This window comes from Sapajus apella, unplaced genomic scaffold (genome assembly GCF_009761245.1).
Source record: "Sapajus apella isolate SASKATOON/1434 unplaced genomic scaffold, GSC_monkey_1.0 scaffold210, whole genome shotgun sequence".
In the NCBI taxonomy this organism is placed as follows: Eukaryota; Metazoa; Chordata; class Mammalia; order Primates; family Cebidae; genus Sapajus; species Sapajus apella.
In genome coordinates this window covers 62,638-81,577 of record NW_022437150.1, presented here as the reverse complement: position 1 = coordinate 81,577, position 18,940 = coordinate 62,638, and the positions used below count along the sequence as shown (strand labels likewise).

Sequence of the window (18,940 nt, the reverse complement as noted above, 5' to 3'; positions counted from 1 at the left end):
GGGAGAAAATATTTGCTAAAGATATACCAGATAAAGTACTGTTATTCAAAATCTACAAAGAAAGCCGGGCGCGGTGGCTCAAGCCTGTAATCCCAGCACTTTGGGAGGCCGAGGCGGGTGGATCACGAGGTCAAGAGATCGAGACCATCCTGGTCAACATGGTGAAACCCCGTCTCTACTAAAAAAAAAAAAATACAAAAAATTAGCTGGGCATGGTGGTGCGTGCCTGTAATCCCGGCTACTCAGGAGGCTGAGGCAGGAGAATTGCCTGAACCCAGGAGGCGGTGGTTGCGGTGAGCCGAGATCGCGCCATTGCACTCCAGCCTGGGTAACAAGAGCGAAACTCCGTCTCAAAAAAAAAACAAAAAACAAAAAACAAAAAACAAAATCTACAAAGAACTCTTAAAATTCAACAGCAAGAACACAAACAACCTCATGGAAATAAAAAAACCAAAAAACAAAAGGTCGGGCCGCTGGGTGCAGTGGCTCACACCTGTAATCACAACGGTTTGGGAGGCTGAGGCAGGTGGATCACGAGGTCAGGTGTTCAAGACCAGCCTGGCCAAGATGGTGAAATACCGTCTCTACTAAAAATACAAAAATTACCTAGGTGTGGTGGCACACTCCTGTAATCCCAGCTATTTGGGAGACTGAGGCAGAGAATTGCTTGAACCCAGGAGGCGGAGGTTGCAGTGAGCTGAGATTGCACCACTGCGCTCCAGCTTGGGTGACAGATTGAGAGTCTCTGTCTCAAAAAAAAAAAAAAAAAAAGGCCAAAGACCTTAACAATCACCTCACCAAAGAAGATATACAGATGAAAAATAAGCATATGAAAAGATGTTCCACTTCATATGTCATCAAGGAAATGCACAATAAAACAACAATGAGATGCCACTACACACGTATCAGAACAGTTAAAGTCCGAAACACCAACAACAGCAAATTGTGGGGAAGCTGTTGACTAACAGGAACTCTGATTCATTCCTGGTGGAATCACAGATGGCACAGCTGCTTTGGAAGACAGTTTGGTGGTTTCTTGTAAAAGTAAACATATTCTTCTCACACAGTCTAGTTGTACTCGTTGGTATTCACCCAAAAGAGTTGAAAAATGATGTCCACATGAAAATCTGTATACAGATGTTTATGGCACCTTTATTCACAATTGTCAAAATTTTGAAGCAAGCAAATTATTATTCAATAAGTGAATGGATTAACTGTGATATATGTAGACAATTGAATATTATTCAGCATTGAAAAGAAATGAGATATCAACCCATGAAAAGACATAGAGGAAACTTAAACCCACATTGCTAGAAGGCAGTCTGAAAAAAGCTACATACTGCATGATTGTGATTATATGACCTTGTGGAAAGGCAAAACTATGGACACAGTAAAAAGATGAGTCGTTGCCAGGGTTTGTGAGGTTGGAGGGATGAACAGACCAAGCACAGAGAATGTTTAAGGCAGTGAAACTATTCTGCATGATACTATAATGATGGATACATATCATACTTTTGTGCAAATGGATGCAACACAAAGAGTGAAGCCTAATGTAAACTTTTGGCCTCTGGGTGATGATGATATCAAGATAGGACATCCGTTGCAATGAGCCCACCACGCCAGTGGGGCATGTTGATAGTGAGGGAGTTATGCCTATGCGGGAGCAGGGGGTATGCAAGAAATTTCTGTGCTTTCTGCTCAAAGTTTTGCTGTGGATCTAAAACCTCTTTCTCTCTCTGTCTTTTTTTTTTTTTTTTTTTAAGGATTTTATTTTTCCTTCACTTATGAAGCTTAGTTTGGCTGGATAGGAGATTCTGGGTTGAAAGTTCTTTCTTTCTTTTTTCTTTTTTTTTTTTTTTAAAGAAAATCTATAAAATGCATATGTGAGAAAAGAAGAAAGGTTTATGTTTACGGAACTTTAAGAAGGAAAATGAAGCTCGGGACTTTAAGCTCAGTGGAGAATTGATTCAGAGTCAACCCTAGAATCCGTGGGGACAGTCGTGAAGAACAGATATGAAGGGCCTGAACGAGGGACCTAGCAACAACAGAGGACAAGGACATTTCATAGAGTCTGAGTTAAGCTCGGTAGGATTTTGCAATGATGTTGACGCTGGGTGAGAGAGTGAGAAGGAATTCTGAGGGAAGCAGAAGGACAAATTCCAGTAGACAAGTCTGGTCAGCGCCAAGATGTTTGAGATTTGTCTTACTGAGGTTATAGTTTCTGCATAAGGCTCACAGAACTCAAATACTCAGCAATTTCTGGGTGTTGGATACTTCCTAACGCAGGCGCGCTCTTGTTTTGTAGCGGTTTGCAAACGCGACTGCAGACACTGACGGTGAGCATGCTGCAGCAGCGAGAAAACGCATTTCTGGGAAGGAGGGGTGAGCAGCGGAGAATTGCTGATGAGGTCCAGCACGATAGCAGTCCATTCCCGTAGGGGTTTCCGTAGTGTAGTGGTTATCACGTTCGCCTCACACGCGAAAGGTCCCCGGTTCGAAACCGGGCGGAAACACTACTAGGTAGTTGGTTTTGTCTTCCTAAAATTTATAGCAACTGCTCTTAGGACCCCGTCCATTCGCATCAATTACTATACGCCTATAAGTTGTTTACACTTTGTAATTGAGTGCTACGGAATACGACTTGCTCTCTTCCTATACCAGATTTTGAGAGGTGGGAACCCCAGGACAACAGGAGGCTAAAGGAAGAAGGAGCTTATATATTTATGTTGAAAGATCCCGGACTGGTGCCATCTGATGGGACTCGGAAGGAGGACAATTTCCCTGAGAAAAGAGTGACTTTAATTGTGTAAGAAATGTTACTTTGTTAGAGAAGATTCACAAAATTGTGACTTTAAGAATTATTTTAATACTGTAACATTTCCCTGTTTAGTACTCTTTTTTTTTTTTTTTGAGACAGAGTCTTGCTCTGTCGCCCAGGTTGGAGTGCCTTGGTGCGACCTCGGCTCACAGCAAACTCCGCATCTCCGGTTCAAGTGATTCTCCTTCCTCAGCCTCCAGAGTAGCTGGGACTACAGGCGCCCGCTACTACGCCCAGCTAATTTTTGTATTTTTAGTAGAGATGCAGTTTCACCATCCTGTCCAGGCTGGTGTCCACCTCCTGACCTTGTGACCCGCCAGCCTCAGTCTCCCAAAGTGCTGGGATTACACGCGTGAGCCACCATGCTGGGTCCCTGTTTAGTGCTTTTCAGTGCTCAAGCCTTCTAGCTGTACTTGGTATCATTGACTATCACTTTAGATTTCACTTCATTTTAAGGCGTCTCTAAAATCCAGTCTTTTGACAAATAACTGCATTCCCAATCAGGACCATCTTCTCAATCAGAACCATCTTCATGGGCATGCGGCCTACGCATTTGCACAAGGCCAGGCGCTTGATTTAATGCTCTGTTGTTGCTGGTTTGAAATTCTTAATTTTCTTAAACAAGGAACATTTCTATTTTAAACTGCACTCATAAATTATGAAACTGGTTTTTCTCCTGCATGCTCACAAAAGGAGTAATCATCAAAAGCAAAAAGCTGAGCACAATACTGCAATGAGGACTGTTACACACAACACTAGGGCTGAAATTTGTAGGAGGTGATACTTTGAAGATATAACCGAGAATTTTTTTTTCTTTAAAGAGCAGCTAAAACAGAACACTGTATTCCAGAGTTTGATGAATTTTTTTCCATCCTTTTATTATTTATTTATTATTTTTGAGGCAGAGTCTTGCTCTGTTGCCCAGGCTGGGGTGGAGTGGCACTATCTTGGCTCACTGCAACCTCCACTTCCTGCATTCAAGCAATTCTCCTGTCTCAGCCTCCTGAGTAGCTGGGACTACAGGTGCCCCCCACCAAGCCTGGCTAAATATTTTTTTGTATTTATAGTAGAGACAGGGGTTTACCATACTGGACAGGCTGGTCTTGAACTCCTGACCTTGTGATCTGCCCGCCTTGGCCTCCCAAAATGCTTGGATTACGGGCATGAGCCATCACACCTGTCCTTATGTTTGTCTAATAAATGATCCACAACTTCAGGTCTCATTTGCTGCCAGTCTCTCATTAGGTTTTTTTTGTCTTTGTTTTTGTTTTGTTTCAGTGTTTCACTGATCGTGCTTCTTATCCTCTCAAGATGTTGTTATGCTATTCCACTTTACAATATATTCAGTGAAATTCTAGAGTTCAGAATCACGAAAGGAGCGTTATCACAGCACTAATTTATACAATATGTATGTCTTACCTCCATCCTTGCCTTCTTTTTGAACTGCATTAAAAGCAAAAACGTTAAGTGAAGCTGTAAGTTCCTTAGGAATATGAAAAGTAGCTAAAAAAATTTAAACGTAGAAAATTGCAGATGGTCTCAATTCTAGATGGTCTCTGGCATAGATTTAGCTAATTCGTCATAAATATTTCTAACCCATCTCCATGTTTTTCTACAAAGTGCCTCTGACATCGAAAGTCAAGGTCTGCAGCTTTATTAGGTATAAATCCAAGTAAGGTTTAATTAGTGACAACAAATTACTTAAGTTTAGGGGAAGAAATAAAGAGGCCTCGCTGGGAGTTGAACCCAGGATCTCCTGTTTACTAGACAGGCGCTTTAACCAGCTAAGCCACGAAGCCCCACATGTTTTATGGGGGGGTAATTTATTATTTTATAAAACTTTACACCTCAACCTGTCAGTGTTTCTACTTCAGTGATTTTCTCTGCAGTAACACAAGAAGATATTTCTGGGTCTCAGTCAAAACCAGAGAATAATGCTCTTGCTGTAGAATAAGATAGGTCCTGAATTAGGAAGACTGTTTTCCTTTAGGAAACTGCTCTAAATGTCAACGACACCTCCAGACTATAAGCCCTGGCGGCCAGGTAGAGAACTTGCTTGGTTTCGAGAACAATTAACGTCTCTTATGCCTAGCAGTGAGTTTGCCTTCTGATGAACTCTCATTTCATTTGTTCATCCAGTGGGTGAGTGGTATCAGGGAAAACGCTCTCTCCACATTTTTCCCTAACTTGGCCCCCAGTGATTCTGCCTGTCCAGCATGCAAAATATACTCACCCTGGCCAAGGCGGACTGCTTTGCAACATGAGCTCCACCTCTAGGATGGCATTATCTAAATCAGGCAAAGGTGCAGATGAAATTCCTTGGGTCGAAATTTTCAAATAAGGTTCTACTTGACTTGAGCATGTATGTACTTAAGCTACAAGTTACCTGTCTCCCAACATACAGGCAGAGGAGGCAGAGGATAACCTCGATACACACTCCCACTCAGAAAGAGTGAAAGTAAGAGGGGGAAGAAAACAGCGAGAGACACCCTGGTGTGCAGCAGCTGCAGAATTCAGTGGGCACAGGATGCTCATGTGTTGATTAGAACTCAGTACTGCTGTCTGGGAATGGCTCCCCAGGCTCTTGGCTCCATCTCCTGTGTTCGTATTCTACACTCGGATTCATCTGTTCTTTTATTAAGAAATTTCACTTTGCAGCTGAGTGGTTTGCTTAGCCTACTTCCTTCCCACAGCAGTCTGGGGGGAAGAGGGGTGAGGTCCAGAGTCTTTTTATTTTATGCTGTTCTTTATTTCTTTTAGTCCAAGCTATCAATGTTCAAATACCATAATTTTCTTCAAAAATATGATGTTACGAAAGTTATTGAAGTTTATTCCTTTAGGCCAGGGGTTCACAAACCATAGCCCACAGGCCACATCTGGTCTTGTTCCTGTTTTTATGAAGTTTTATTGGAACACAACCACATTCATTCATTTAGCATACTTTGTGGTTGCTTTCCTGTAATAGCCGATTTGTGTAATTGTGACATCAACTGAACAGCCTGCAAAGCCTAAAATATTTACTATCTGGGTCTTAAAAAAAAAAAAAACTTGCCAGGCCTGGAGCGGTGGCTCATCCCTGTAATCCTGGCGCTTTGGGAGGCCGAGGCGGGAGGATCACTTGGGTCCAGGAGTTTGAGACCAGCCTGGCCAACCTGAAGAAACCTAGTCTCTACTAAACACACACACACACACACACACACACACACACACACACACACACACACAAATTGGCTGGGCGTGGTGTCACACTCCTGTAGTCCCAGCTACTCCGGAGGCAACAGAATCACTTGAACCTGGAAGGTGGAGGGTGCAGTAAGCCAAGATGGCGCCACTCAGTGCACTCGACCCTCGGCAACAAGAGCAAAACTTTTTCACTTTCACATGTAGATGTTTAAACCCTCTAGATTATTGTGTTTTCAAAAACTTCACAGGTGATTGCTTCTACTGTGTAGTTTGTGCTAAGAACTAACAATAATAGAATATTCTAAACATTTTTGTGTCTACCTATACAGGATGGATTCTTTCTCTGATATGCTTTTCACCTCCATCTCCATCCTCAAGTCAGTTCTTGCCCCAGCACTGAGAGACCTGAGTTTCCTCCAGTGTTTGGTAGAAGTGCGAATCACTCAGTCCACGTATCCTCTGCCAAGAATGGAACCTTAATCTGGCCAGAGACAGAACCCAGAGCCTGACAGCCAAAGGACTTCAGGGGTCCATTCCTTTTCCATGGCTTCATCAGGCAGAGAAACACCTGATGTGGACCCAGGCAGTCCTGAGCATCCAAATAAGGCCTGGGCTCCTTTATCCTCAGCTGATGAGATTCTGAGGAGACATCTCTGACTCTCTTTGCTTGTCTGCTGCAGACCACACAACCTTTGCATATTGTGGTGCTTTCCTCTGGTTACCTGAAAAACAAAGGTACATGCCGCACACTAGGTGTTCAGTATTGTTACATAAATTAATTTTATTCCAACCCTACTTCAGGATTTCATTTCAGCTCTGTCTCCTCCAGACCCTGAAGTTCCTTTCTACGAGTTTCTTTTGTGAATTCTTAAATTCCCCATGACAGCTTTAGCCTCCTTCAGTGAGGGCTGTTTGGCAGACTGTTGAAGTTAGGATGACTTGGTAAGATTAAGATTCTTGGAACCCATGGCAAATCGCTTTATTCAGGATCACTGCATGAGGGGTTCTAGAATCCACATTTGTAGTAAGTCTCCCAGGAGATACTTGAGCCACAAGGACTGGATTCTCTGTGGTAACAATTGTGAACTTTTCCAGCAGCAGTTGGAGTTCTGGGGCAGTGTATTTTTCTGTGCAGCCCACACACAGCTCAGTGTGTTCCTTTTGTAAACAGGTTGGATTGTCAGCTTAAAGCATTTTGTCATTAAAATGAAAGAATCTGAACTGCCTTTGGGTCTACTAAAGATCTTAACATTTACCCCAGAATGAACTTGTTTTAACGTAATAAACCTTGGGCGCCAATCCTGATGCCTCCAATGACATCAGTGTGTGTGGACTGGAGCTTTGAATTCAGCAGGCAAAATGGGGATCTCTGAAGAAAAAGTCGGGAGAGTGACTTTAGTGGAGCAGAAGTCGAAGGTGGTGTTAGGGCGGTTTCCGCTCCGGCACTCCCCCTCCTCTCTCCACCCCCTCACCCCACTCCCTTGCTTTTTCTTTTCAAATCAAGTAAAAACAAACATCTAAAAATGTTTGACTAGATGAGGAGACTCAGGAGAAATGCTTGCTGAACACATGCTGTGTTTGCCTATCATATCTTCCTTATATTTTAATACAATTCAGTAAAAACAGCAATAACTCAGTGCTTCCTTAATGTTCAGCACAAATGCCTTGGTTGTTATAAAAAAATGGTTGCCTGAGACACAGCCCCAGTCACCGGGATGGCCGAGTGGTTAAGGCGTTGGACTTAAGATCCAATGGGCTAGTGCCCGCGTGGGTTCGAACCCCACTCTCGGTAGGCGAAGTTTTTATCTCCAGACTCCTTTAATACCGGCATTTAAAAAGTACTCGAAGGTGACTTCATTGTTTTTCTACCCCTTTGCATAAACACTACTGTTTTCTTGTCTTCAAATCTAAGGAAATTGCCTCAATAGGCAGTAGTGTGTGAATGGTTTTCTACCACAACCTATTAGATGGAAACACCGCTCACATCCATAGCTCACATCCATGGTCTGTTCCAGGACTTTCAATTCCACCAGGAATTGAACCTGTGAGGATATTTGATCCCAAGGTCACAGGTAAGAAACTCTAGTTCTCTGTACCTCCCAGAAAGGGAGAGCCACTCCTCAGGATTCTCATAGTTTCCAAATGATTGTACAAGAAAAGCCCAACTTTTAGCTAGGGCTGTCTGTCAGATACTCTGGAGAGCATTGCTGAGTCCTTCTTAACAGAGTTTGAGTTTATCTTGTTTTTTTTTTTTTTTTTTTTTTTTTTTTTTTCCATTTGGAACCCTAAAAATACCCCCTCGGGGGGTTTTTTTTTTTTTTTTTTTTTTTTTTTTTTTTTTTTTTTTTTTGGCATTTAACAGGTTATATTGTCTTTAAGAACCTTTTTATATGTTAAAAAGCCATCTGTATTTTCTTTTCCATTATATGCATAGTATTCAGTGCTAATTTTTCTACTTAGTCATTAGGTCTTTTATGATTTGTAGGGACTCGTTAAATATGACTTCATTAACTTTGTTTTGACATGAATCACAGGCAGTCTAGTTAGTTGTCTTTGAAGTTTGTGGTGGCTTTGGACATGTAAAAATGGTTTTTGTGTGTGTGTGTGAGACAGAGTCTCGCTGTGTCACCAGGCTGGAGTGCAGTGGCACAGTCTCGGCTCACTGCAACCTCTGCCTCCCAGGTTCAAGTGATTCTACTGCCTCCGCCTCCGGAGTAGCTGGGACTACAGGCATGCACCACCATGCCTAGCTAATTTTTGTATTTTTTAGTAGAGATGGGGTTTCACTATATTGGCCAGGATGGTCTCGATCTCTTGATCTCGTGATCTACCCGCCTTGGCCTCCCAAAGTGCTTGGATTACAGGCGTGAGCCGCTGCGCCGGCGCAAATAGGTGTCTATGCAATCAAAGTTATCAGTCTTCAAGTTTTACAGTAGTACAAGTTCATCTGGTTTGCGGGCCTTTGAAATTGCTGTGCTTTAGCCTTCAGTGCTCTTTCTTCCAAGATCATGGCTGACTCTCCACATCCCCGATCAGCAGGAAAGTGACCTCTTCAGGGAGCCCTTCTTGGACACCCCATCTAAAATAGATTCTCATCTAGCCGTCTCCATCACGGTAGTCTGTTTTATTTTCTCATAATTATAATACATTTAGCACTATCCAAAATTATCTGATCCTTTATTGCAGGGATCCCCAACCCCAGGGCCATGGACTGGGACGGGTCTGTGGCCTGTTAGGAACCCAACCCCACAGCAGGAGTTGAGCGGTTGGGGAGCATTATGGCCTGAGCTCTGCCCCAGTCAGATCAGCTGTGGCACTGGATTCTCATAGGAGCTGGAACCCTGTTGTGAATTGTGCCTGCGAGGGATCTGGGTTGTGTGCTTCGTTAGGCAACTCCAACACCTGATGATGTGAAGTAGAAGGGTTTCGCCCAAAACCATCCCGGCTGCTTTATGGTTTTGTTTGTCTCTCCTACTAAAACGAAAGTTCCAAAAGAATAAAGACTTGCCTATTCTGTATAGCTTTGTTTCTTAGTGCCCAGTATAGTGCCTGGTCTATAGTAAATATGTCTTGAAGATTGTTCCAGATGCAGAATTGGAAAGTGTGGAGACTGAATAATAACAAGAGCCAACTTGTAAAAAAATTTACTACATGCAAGGCACATTGTAAGTTCTCATTTAACACAGCAATTATATGGGAGCGGAGTAATATTGTTATTTCAATTTTACTGATAAGCACACTAAGTAGAAGTTCTCAACCTCCTCAGCAGATACTAGGGGACAAGTTACAGAGCCTGAATCATTCTGGAAGAAATATGACTTGACGAAGAAATGTGGCTGGACTGAGAGATACAGAGTCTCCCTGTGTCACCCTGACTGGAGTGCAGTGGCACGATCTTGGCTCACTGCAACCTCTGCCTGCCCGGTTCAAGCGATTCTCCTGCCTTAGCCTCCTGATTAGCTGGGATTACAGGCGCACACCACCACAGCCGGCCAATTTATATAAATAAATGAATGAATGAATGAATGAATGAATGAATGAATGTAGAGATGGGGTTTCACCAGGCTGGTCTTCAACTCCTGACCTCGTGATCTGCTGGCCTTGGCCTCTCAAAGTGCTGGGATTACAGGTGTTAGCCACCGTGCCCTGCCTAAAGTATTATTTGCTTTTTAAAAAAACTCTTAAATTAGAAAACTATTTTTAAAGGTATGTACCTTTACATACCTTTTGACATTGGAATAAGCGTTTAGAATATATAAAACAAAAGTCTTCGTCTTTCTTATTATTGAAGTTTTGGAAAATTTTTCTTTCTCATTTTATAATTTTGTTTTCTTTTAGACTGAAATGGAGAAAACAGAATGACCCAGCATGAGTGATACAAACGGTGGGTGTTTTTTTTAAAAAAATTAATTTTTATTTTTTTGAGGAAGTAATCAAATAATTCAGAATTTTACTCCAAGAAAATTTCCCTGGGCAGAGGAGGACAAGAATCACAAAAGCCTCCTATGGTACCTCTGCCACTGCCAGGTGCCTGTTGCCGTTTTGCTTTGTGGGTGGGATGTGGGTATGTATGCATTGGAGATAGGGAAGAGTAGCCTCCCGGTCAAAAGTAGCTTCTCTAGAGTAAGGGAAGGCCCGCCAAATTCAGACTTGTTTTCTCAGCGCGAAGTTAAGAATGGAAAAACACGCACTTACAGATTGAGATGCCCATAGCGGGGATAAAAACCACAGCTAACACTTGGCCCACATGGGGATCGATCCCGTAACCTTAACGTTGTTGTTATAACGCTCTAACCAGCTGAGCTAACTAGCCGGCCGACAAGAGTCCTTCCTTCTCTATTATAAACTGCTATGAAATGGCTTGTTTTATTGAAATTTATCTTTGAATAGATAATTACATGTACTCTGTTCCCCACTCTTCCTTCACCCGGGCTCCACATTGATCCTGGAGGAAACCTGCTTCTCACCGGGAAACAGTTCTCTTAACCTGCCAGTTCTGATCCGAGGAGACTCCAGTCCACGTCCACAGTCAGGGCCTCCTTCCTTCCGCCCGGGGCGAACCCGAACTTGCTCCAAGCCTGAGATCTTGGCGCGCCGATCCGGGAACCGCGGACCCCAGGGCCGTCGCGTGGTCGAAAGGACGCGGCGCCCGCGTGAGGGGTGCAGATTCCTCTCTGTCATTGGAGACCCTTCCGGACAGGTCAGCTCTCGAAGCCTTCGGGACCCGGGAGCTGCCCGCTCTCCCCGCCCAGCCTCGGGGTGGTGCCTCCGAAGTCTCCGCGGCGCGTCCCCGGCCTGTGGCGCCGCGCTCGTCTCCGACGTGCCGCTGCAGTTCCCGCCCCGGACAGCTGGTGGCGCCCGAGCGCGGACTGGGGGCGCTGGGGCGGAAGGACGCAGGGAGCCCGACCTCGCAGGGCCCCTGCACGGAACCAGCCCCCAAAACAGTACGAGGGAGTGCGGAGCCGGGGCGTCTCCGGAGTGAGGCCTGGTATCTGCGGGGGAGCAGATGTCCTACGATCTGAATCGGGAGGAGGATTGGAAAACGCAGAGGAAGAAGGCGTGAAACGTTTGCGCCTGCGAGGTGCGGCGCGGGCAGACGGAGCCTGATCTCCTGCTGGTAGGTGTCACCCAGGGAGGGGCCCTGGGGCGGCTGATTCAAGGTTGACTGTCTGCTTTCTTGACAAGATTCAGCTTCCCTCCTCCCACCACGGCTGTTTCTGTTAGTCCAGGGAATAATATTTTCAAAAGTTACTCGGCCTATGTACATTTCAAATACCCACCTTATGCCCTCCCCCTGTATTTAGAGGTATATGCATGAATATATATATTTATAAATTGTGAAGTCTTATCTTGCATATGCACTACTAGTATATAACGTGTTTAATGCTTTATATTTATGTTTTTTGCCTTAGAAATGAGAATCGTACCCTTTGACTAGCCAAATTTGCCATTTATTTCAACTCTTTGAATATGAAAAATTAGTTTATCATAAATAATAAATCACCTCTTCCTGTCTTTTAGCTCCTTTCATTAACTTTGTACTTCTTCTTTTTTTTTTTTTTTTTTTTTTTGAGACAGAGACTCCCTCTGTTGTCCAGGCTAGAGTGCAGTGGCTTGATCTCGGCTCACTGTAACCTCTGCCTCTCTGGTCAAGCGATTCTCGTGCCTCAGCCTCCTGAGTAGCTGGAATCACAAGGGCATGCCACCACGCCCAGCTAATTTTTGTATTTTTAGTAGAGACAGGGTTTCACCATGTTGGCCAGGCTGGTCTTGAACTCCTAACCTCAAGTGATCTGGCCGCCTCAGCCTCCCAAAGTACTGGGATTACAGGCTGTGAGCCACCGTGCCCAGCCTGTACATCTTTTTAATCAACTAGTATATGTCCTTCTTTGTTTTGTTCTGTAGTGAAAATGCTGAAAGTTTGTGGCACAGATTATTATCATTATTGTTCTACTAGGACACTTGTTATGGTAAATGATCTCTGAAAGACTGGGCCACGTGTAGACTTACTTTGGCCTCAAGAGACCAACATAGGCATTAGTCACCAATTTTTGCCACAGGTCAGTTCCCTAGGAAACAGACACTGAGATGGAGATTTGTGTGTGGGAGGCTTATTGGGAATGCTCTCAAAATCAGCATCTGTGAGAGGGTGAGGTGAGCAGGATTGAGAAAAGCCAGAAGCTGAATTCAATACAGGTGCAACACACATCCCATCTCACAAGTGTATATAAATCTGGAATGGTCCTTCACAAATATCCTTAATTGCAGTGGGAGGCAGGAAGGGCAGTCCTATGTATATCTCCATCAACTAGTCATTGGATTTAAGCTGCTCCAGTAGTGGGGTGTGACTTGGAGCAAGGGACTTCCCTTCCTCTGAAGGTAGATATGAGTCGGACCCAGATATGAGCCATCAGTAGTTAATATTCCTGTGGTTGGGGAATGAGTGCCACCACTCAGGAAGGTGGGATCTGATAGATGAGCCTCTTATCCTCATAGCCTTTTCCTACAACAACCATGTGTCCGACATGAACTAATCTTCCACCAATAACGCCTGCTTCTCCACACTAACAGAGAACAGGTGTGGTTAAAACAAAATGATGCTTAATAAAAAGTCCATTCATTTTTCCTTTGAGGTTCAACAAAAGTCCCTACCTGGCCACCAGAGCCTGTAGTGAGTCTAGCGGTACCCATGTGGGGACAATTTTTCAAGGAGAAATAGTTGTTTCAATCCAGCCCATGTATTCCTCCTTTCAAAATAAAGATCTTTTGTTTTAACTGAGACCTGAATATCTTTTTTTATTTTGAAGTTCTCTAACAAACGACTCACTGGAATTGTTGCAAATTATAGAAGTGTGAAATAGTATTCAAATAATACACAATTGAGTTTTTACTCAGCTGTGGCTCCGTGGCTTAGCTGGTTAAAGCGCCTGTCTAGTAAACAGGAGATCCTGGGTTCGAATCCCAGCGGGGCCTTGCCGTATGGGTGTAGATGTTTTGTAATTTCACCTGGTGCTGCTGAAAACAACTGAACGCAAGGAATCTTGTAATACTCAGGCCTTAAATAAGCCTTGCTAGAAAACAGAGGAGCTACACTGTGAAGGAGGAGACAAATGGGAAGTGCCAATAATTTCACAGCACTCCTAATTCATATGCTGAGATGTCTTTAAGACTCCTAAGTCTAGGTAGCGTAGCAGAGCTGAGGACGTTTGAGATCAAATGATGCAGATTCAACAGCTTTAGAAATAGGTGGCTGTCTCCTGTAATCCCATCATTCCAGTTTGGGCGACAGAGAGACCCCGTCTCAAAAAAAAAAAAAGCACACACACACCCAAATGAATAGGCCCCTTCAGGTATTCTTTGGATGTGCTTGATTGCTGAAAATGATTTGTTTTTGCAACCTCAGAACCCTCAAGACACTTAAAATAGAGCTGGCACTCAAAAACGTTTTTGTCACTCCAGCCTGGGTAACAAGAGCGAAACTCCGTCTCAAAAAAAAAAAAAAAAAAAAAAAAAAAACGTTTTTGCAACACACCACTAATGGCTCTTCTAAATTTTTTTTTTTTTTTGAGACGCAGTTTTGCTCTTGTTGCCCAGACTGGAGTGCAATAATGCGATCTCCACTCACCGCAACCTCCACCTCACGGGTTCCAGTGATTCTCCTGCCTCAGCCTCCCGAGTAGCTGGGATTACAGGGCCTGACACCACAGCTGGCTAATTTTTTTTTTTAGTGGAGATGGGTTTCCTCCATGTTGGTCAGGCTGGTCTCAAACTCCTGACCTCAGGTGATTCGCCCACCTCAGCCTCCCAAAGTTCGGGGATTACAGGAGTGAGCCACCATGCCCAGCCTTAAACTTTAAATTGATCACCGTAATAGCTAATCTTCCTCTTTGAATGATTCTGGACTTAGGATATCACCAAAGTTTCTGAAAAGAAGAATCTATTATATCATCTTAAAAAAGGAATTATTATTGACAAAATTGATAAACTATTAACAGACTAGAGGCCAGGGAGAAGTGCATTTTGATATCTGAAGTCTTGAAGTTTTTTCTAGGCAGATTTGTACATAAGACATCAAACCTTGAAGGTAAGCTGTTTCTGTCTTAATTGCTCTGTTTCTTTGGGTATTCTAAGACATAAGTATATGCCAATCTTTACTCACATATACCGGTACGTATTCTTTATTCAGAGTCTCCTTTAAGGGCAAATTGCCACCTAAATGGACAGCTCCGCGCGCGCGCGTGCGTGTGTGTGTGTGCGTGTGTGTGTGTGTGTGTGTGTGTGTGTGTGTTTGAGACAGAGTCTAGCTCTGTCACTCAGGCTGCAGTGTAGTGGCGCCATCTTGGCTCACTGCAACCTCCGCCTCCTGGTTTCAAGCAATTCTCTGCCCTAGCCTTCCAAGTAGCTGGGATTACAGGCGCCCGCCACCATGTCAGGGTAATTTCTTTTCTTTTCTTTCTTTCTTTTTTTTTTTTTTTTTTTTTGTTCTTTTAGTAGAGACAGTGTTTCACCGTCTTGGCCAGGCTGGTCTTCAACTCCTGACCTCAGGTGATCCTCCCACCTCGGCCTCCTAAAGTGCTGGGATTACAGGCGTGAGCCACTGTGCGCGCGGCCTTGTGTGCTCTTAACGTAAGCCTTGTGTTGCCTTAAACTAGCTATGTGGTTCTTTCTTCTTCATGTCCAGGTGTTAAATCCTGACATTGAGCACTGAATAAACTTAATTTCTTGAGATGGAGTCTCGCTCTGTCGCCAGGCTGGAGTGCAACGGCGCGATCTTGGCTCACTGCAACTTCCGTCTCCCGGGTGCAAGTGATTCTCTTGCCTCAGCCTCCGGAGCAGCTGGGACTACAGGCGCGCGCCACCATGCCTAGCTAATTTTATGTATTTTTAGTAGAGATGGGGTTTCATCATGTTGGCCGGGATGGTCTCGATCTCTTGACCTCCTGATCCGCCTACCTCGGCCTCCCAAAGTGCTGGAGTTACAGGCGTGAGCTACCGCGCCCGGCATTTTTGTACTGTTAGTAGAGACCGGGTTTTACCATGTTGGCCAGGCTCGTTTCAAACTCCTGACCTCAGGTAATCAGCCCGCCTCCGCCTCCCAAAATACTGGGATTACAGGTGTGAGCCACTGCCCCCGAGCTGGCGCTGAATAAACTTTAATGAATTGATTGAATATTCCTCAAAAGGTGAGATGTATGGCATGACGATGACGGAAAATGTCGGGAATGAGAAATAGTCTCAGGAGGCATTTCCATCTGGTATCAAACTGGGGAACTTTAGGCGTGTGAGTCGAACTTGTTAACTGCACTACAGAAAACGACGTCTAAACATTGTTATTCAGCCGACTCAGCGGAAGTTTTCTGGAGTCCACTGTTCTTGTTATCCTCTATAGTACCTTCTTCTCTTTGTTAAGGCTGTTTAATGCTAAGGCTGTGTCCACAATTCCACACAAGCGACACATCAAACTTAGGAATGTCCAATAGTCACAGATTGTTTTAAGTTCTCTGAGCCTTGTTCACACACGAAAAAAATCTGAACCATGATCACACACGAAAAAATTCTCAAGAATCTTGCCACTATTCAGGACTGATATTTACATCTTGCCACAATTGTGGAGTCAATCATTTTAATTTAGTAGAGATAGGGTTTCACCATGCTGGCCAGGCTAGTCTCCAACTCCTGAACCCAAGTGATCCGCCTGCCTCAGCCTCCCTAAGATTTTTTAAATCTTTGGTTTCAGCCATTTTAATATAATGTGAGCAGTTATAGTTTTCTTTTGTTGGCATTTGTTGATGGAATTAAATTTTTGAGTTGATGACAAATTTGTCCATTGACCAGTACATGTTAATAAATGTTTTAGAAAACCAAGAAACCAAAACTCTTCGCTTGATGACATCTACGTTCCAAGAATTAACGATTAGTCACCAACCTCTCCAATTTCTCTCATCACATTCAGATTAAAATATATGGTCCCTTCTTTTGGAGACACCTCCCTTCTTCCCTGATTAAGCTCGTTTTTCCCCTTTAGGCTAATCTCATTCCGAGCACTGCTTCAAATCCCTGGATTTCCTCCCCAAGATTATGACCACTCCTAATGCAAAAGTCCCTTTCTTCGTCTAAGACTTCCGTGGGTGGGGGAAACCTGCTTTTTTTCCCCTGCCCCCGTTTTTTTTCTTTGTAGAATGTCTCTCAGAACCTGCTTTCTAACCTTCTTATCTATCAAGTCTCAGATCTGGGGTCGTTTCCTCTAGGATGTCTTCCTTGATGGGCACTGGGACGGAGTTTCGCCCAGACTGGAGTGCAATGGGGGTGATCTCGGCTCACCACAACCTTCGCCTCCTGGGTTCAAGCGATTCTCTTGCTTCAGCATCCCAAGTAGCACGTCTGGCTATTTTTTTTTTTTTTTTTTTTTTTTAGTAGTAGTAGTAGAAATGGGGTTTCTTGGTGTTGGTCAGGCCGGTCTCGAACTCCGACCTCAGGTGATCCGCCCGCCTCGGCCTCCCAAAGTGCTCACATTACAGACTTGACCCACTGCTGCCAGCGTCCAGTTTTTTGGTCTATTGTGAACAGGCTGCTCTAAACACTCTGGACAATATAGTAGATATCTTTGGTTAATGCATTTTTGCTTGTATCTGTCATCGGTACGTGATATTGGCGTTCAATAAATGGGGAAAGTGAGGGGAAAGACAAATACTACAACTGGAAATTTTTCTACAAAGAAAAGAAAAATGCAAAATTTTTTAGAGCATCAGGGAAGATATACTTTTATATTTGAAAGGAGGGGCTCAATGAGCAGCGGTTTCCGTAGTGTAGTGGTTATCACGTTCGCCTAACACGCGAAAGGTCCCCGGTTCGAAACCGGGCGGAAACACGTGGAGGTGTCTCGATTTTTGTTGCTACTTAGTTTCTATTCCCTCTTACAGACAAACCCGTTTGCGGTACCGGACTTTAAAAATACACAATTCTGAGTTTAAGTTGTGGTTGAACAGTCTGAAATGAGAGATTTAGGATGCCACTGGCACTGAATCCTGTGTTACCCCACCACCTCTCGCCCCAGTAAGTTTCTGGTCCCTTTCCTTCCTCTTCTGGGCTTCAGAACCCCAGGAGGTGTCAATCCCAGGAGACTCCCGGCCCAGGACGCTGCCTACGCCTCTCAGGTGAGACTGGCTTCCTTGGAATCCTGAGGACTTAATTTGAGGGTTTTCCGCAATTCGAAATTCCTCAGCGGCCACCGCTGAGTGTCAATTAACAGATAGCAGACGTCTCCGGCAATTACTAGCAGTAGCGCTATCAGTACTGTTAGTGCCGCACAGTGTTTCTAAAACGCATCAAGTGTGGACGAGGAGGAAGAGTTGTGAGGAGAGACGGGTAAAGAAGATATTCCCGGACGGCCTTGGTGGCTCACGCCTGTAATCCCAGCACTTTGGGAGGCCGAGGTGGGTGGACCACGAGGTCAGGAGTTCAAGACCAGCCTGGCCAAGATAGTGAAACCCGTCTCTATTAAAAATACTAGCCGGGCGTGGTGGCAGGTGCCTATAATCCCAGCTACTGGGAAGCCTGAGGCAGGGCATTCCTTGAACTCGGGAGGCAGAGATTGCAGTGAGCCAAGATCGCAGCACTGCACTCCAGCCTGGGCGACAGAGAGAGACATTGTCTAAAAATAAATAAATAAATAAATAAATAAAGACAATCTGTATTGGACTACTAGACTCTTGGATTTTCGCTACTGCCTTTCCCCCCAACGTTTCAACCACCCGAGAAGATCCTCTGGGACTCCATTCTCAGCGGGGCTTAACCTTAGACATTTCACTTCCAGTGTGTTCCTCCCAGTGAGAATTGGGAGCGCGACTTCGCGCTCCGTGGATGGATTCCCGGCCTTGCTCCCTGCCAGGAGCCTTCCCTACAAACGCGACCTTCTCCCAGGACTCAGCACCGAGCGTTCAGCTCGGTTTGAAGTGAGTTCCCAGCAGGAGGAAACAGTTCTGAGTGAAGGGAGGGAACCGGACCATTTCTGGAATCAGCTTAGTGTTTACGCCGCTTGCCAGATTTCTCGGAAATAAGAAAGAAAAAGGAAAGGGTTAAAAGTTGAGCAACTTTATGTTTCGTGGTCTATTTTGGTAAGAAAATCGCGAACTTCAGGACAGTTTTTCTTCTGGGATAGACATACAGTAGGAGGGCGTTTCCATTTTCCTAACCTACATTCAGAGAGATTATTTCCTCATTTTGCCTCCTAGTGTAAAACTCAGTTAACACCCTTGCCCTGCAATAAGTGACTACCCGCGAGTGGATCGCCAACCCCTACCCCCAGTGCACTTAGAGAACTCTTATGATCCTTCTGATACATGGATTATTTCAAACTTATTGGAGGAAAATTTAACTGCCTTTCTTAGAAGTTAACTAACACAAGATCTGATTCTGGTTATTTCCTGAAACGAAGTTTCA

At 44.3% G+C, this 18,940-nt stretch overlaps 1 long non-coding RNA gene and 5 other non-coding genes across 6 annotated transcripts; 5 read left to right on the top strand and 1 right to left on the bottom strand.

The window, feature by feature from the left end:
• Positions 1-2,440: 2,440 nt before the first annotated feature.
• Positions 2,441-2,513, top strand: TRNAV-CAC. Its single transcript has one exon. It is a non-coding gene; the product is annotated as a tRNA-Val (tRNA).
• A 2,030-nt stretch (positions 2,514-4,543) lies between these two features.
• Positions 4,544-4,617, bottom strand: TRNAT-AGU. The gene has a single exon. It is a non-coding gene; the product is annotated as a tRNA-Thr (tRNA).
• A 2,420-nt stretch (positions 4,618-7,037) lies between these two features.
• LOC116544222 lies at positions 7,038-9,895 on the top strand. Its single transcript, XR_004265861.1, has 3 exons — positions 7,038-8,073; positions 9,523-9,666; positions 9,768-9,895. It is a non-coding gene; the product is annotated as an uncharacterized LOC116544222 (long non-coding RNA).
• On the top strand, positions 7,711-7,793 carry TRNAL-UAA. The gene has a single exon. It is a non-coding gene; the product is annotated as a tRNA-Leu (tRNA).
• Positions 9,896-13,400: 3,505 nt separating the features above from the next.
• TRNAT-AGU lies at positions 13,401-13,474 on the top strand. Its single transcript has one exon. It is a non-coding gene; the product is annotated as a tRNA-Thr (tRNA).
• A 3,822-nt stretch (positions 13,475-17,296) lies between these two features.
• Positions 17,297-17,369, top strand: TRNAV-AAC. Its single transcript has one exon. It is a non-coding gene; the product is annotated as a tRNA-Val (tRNA).
• The last annotated feature ends 1,571 nt before the right edge of the window (positions 17,370-18,940 follow it).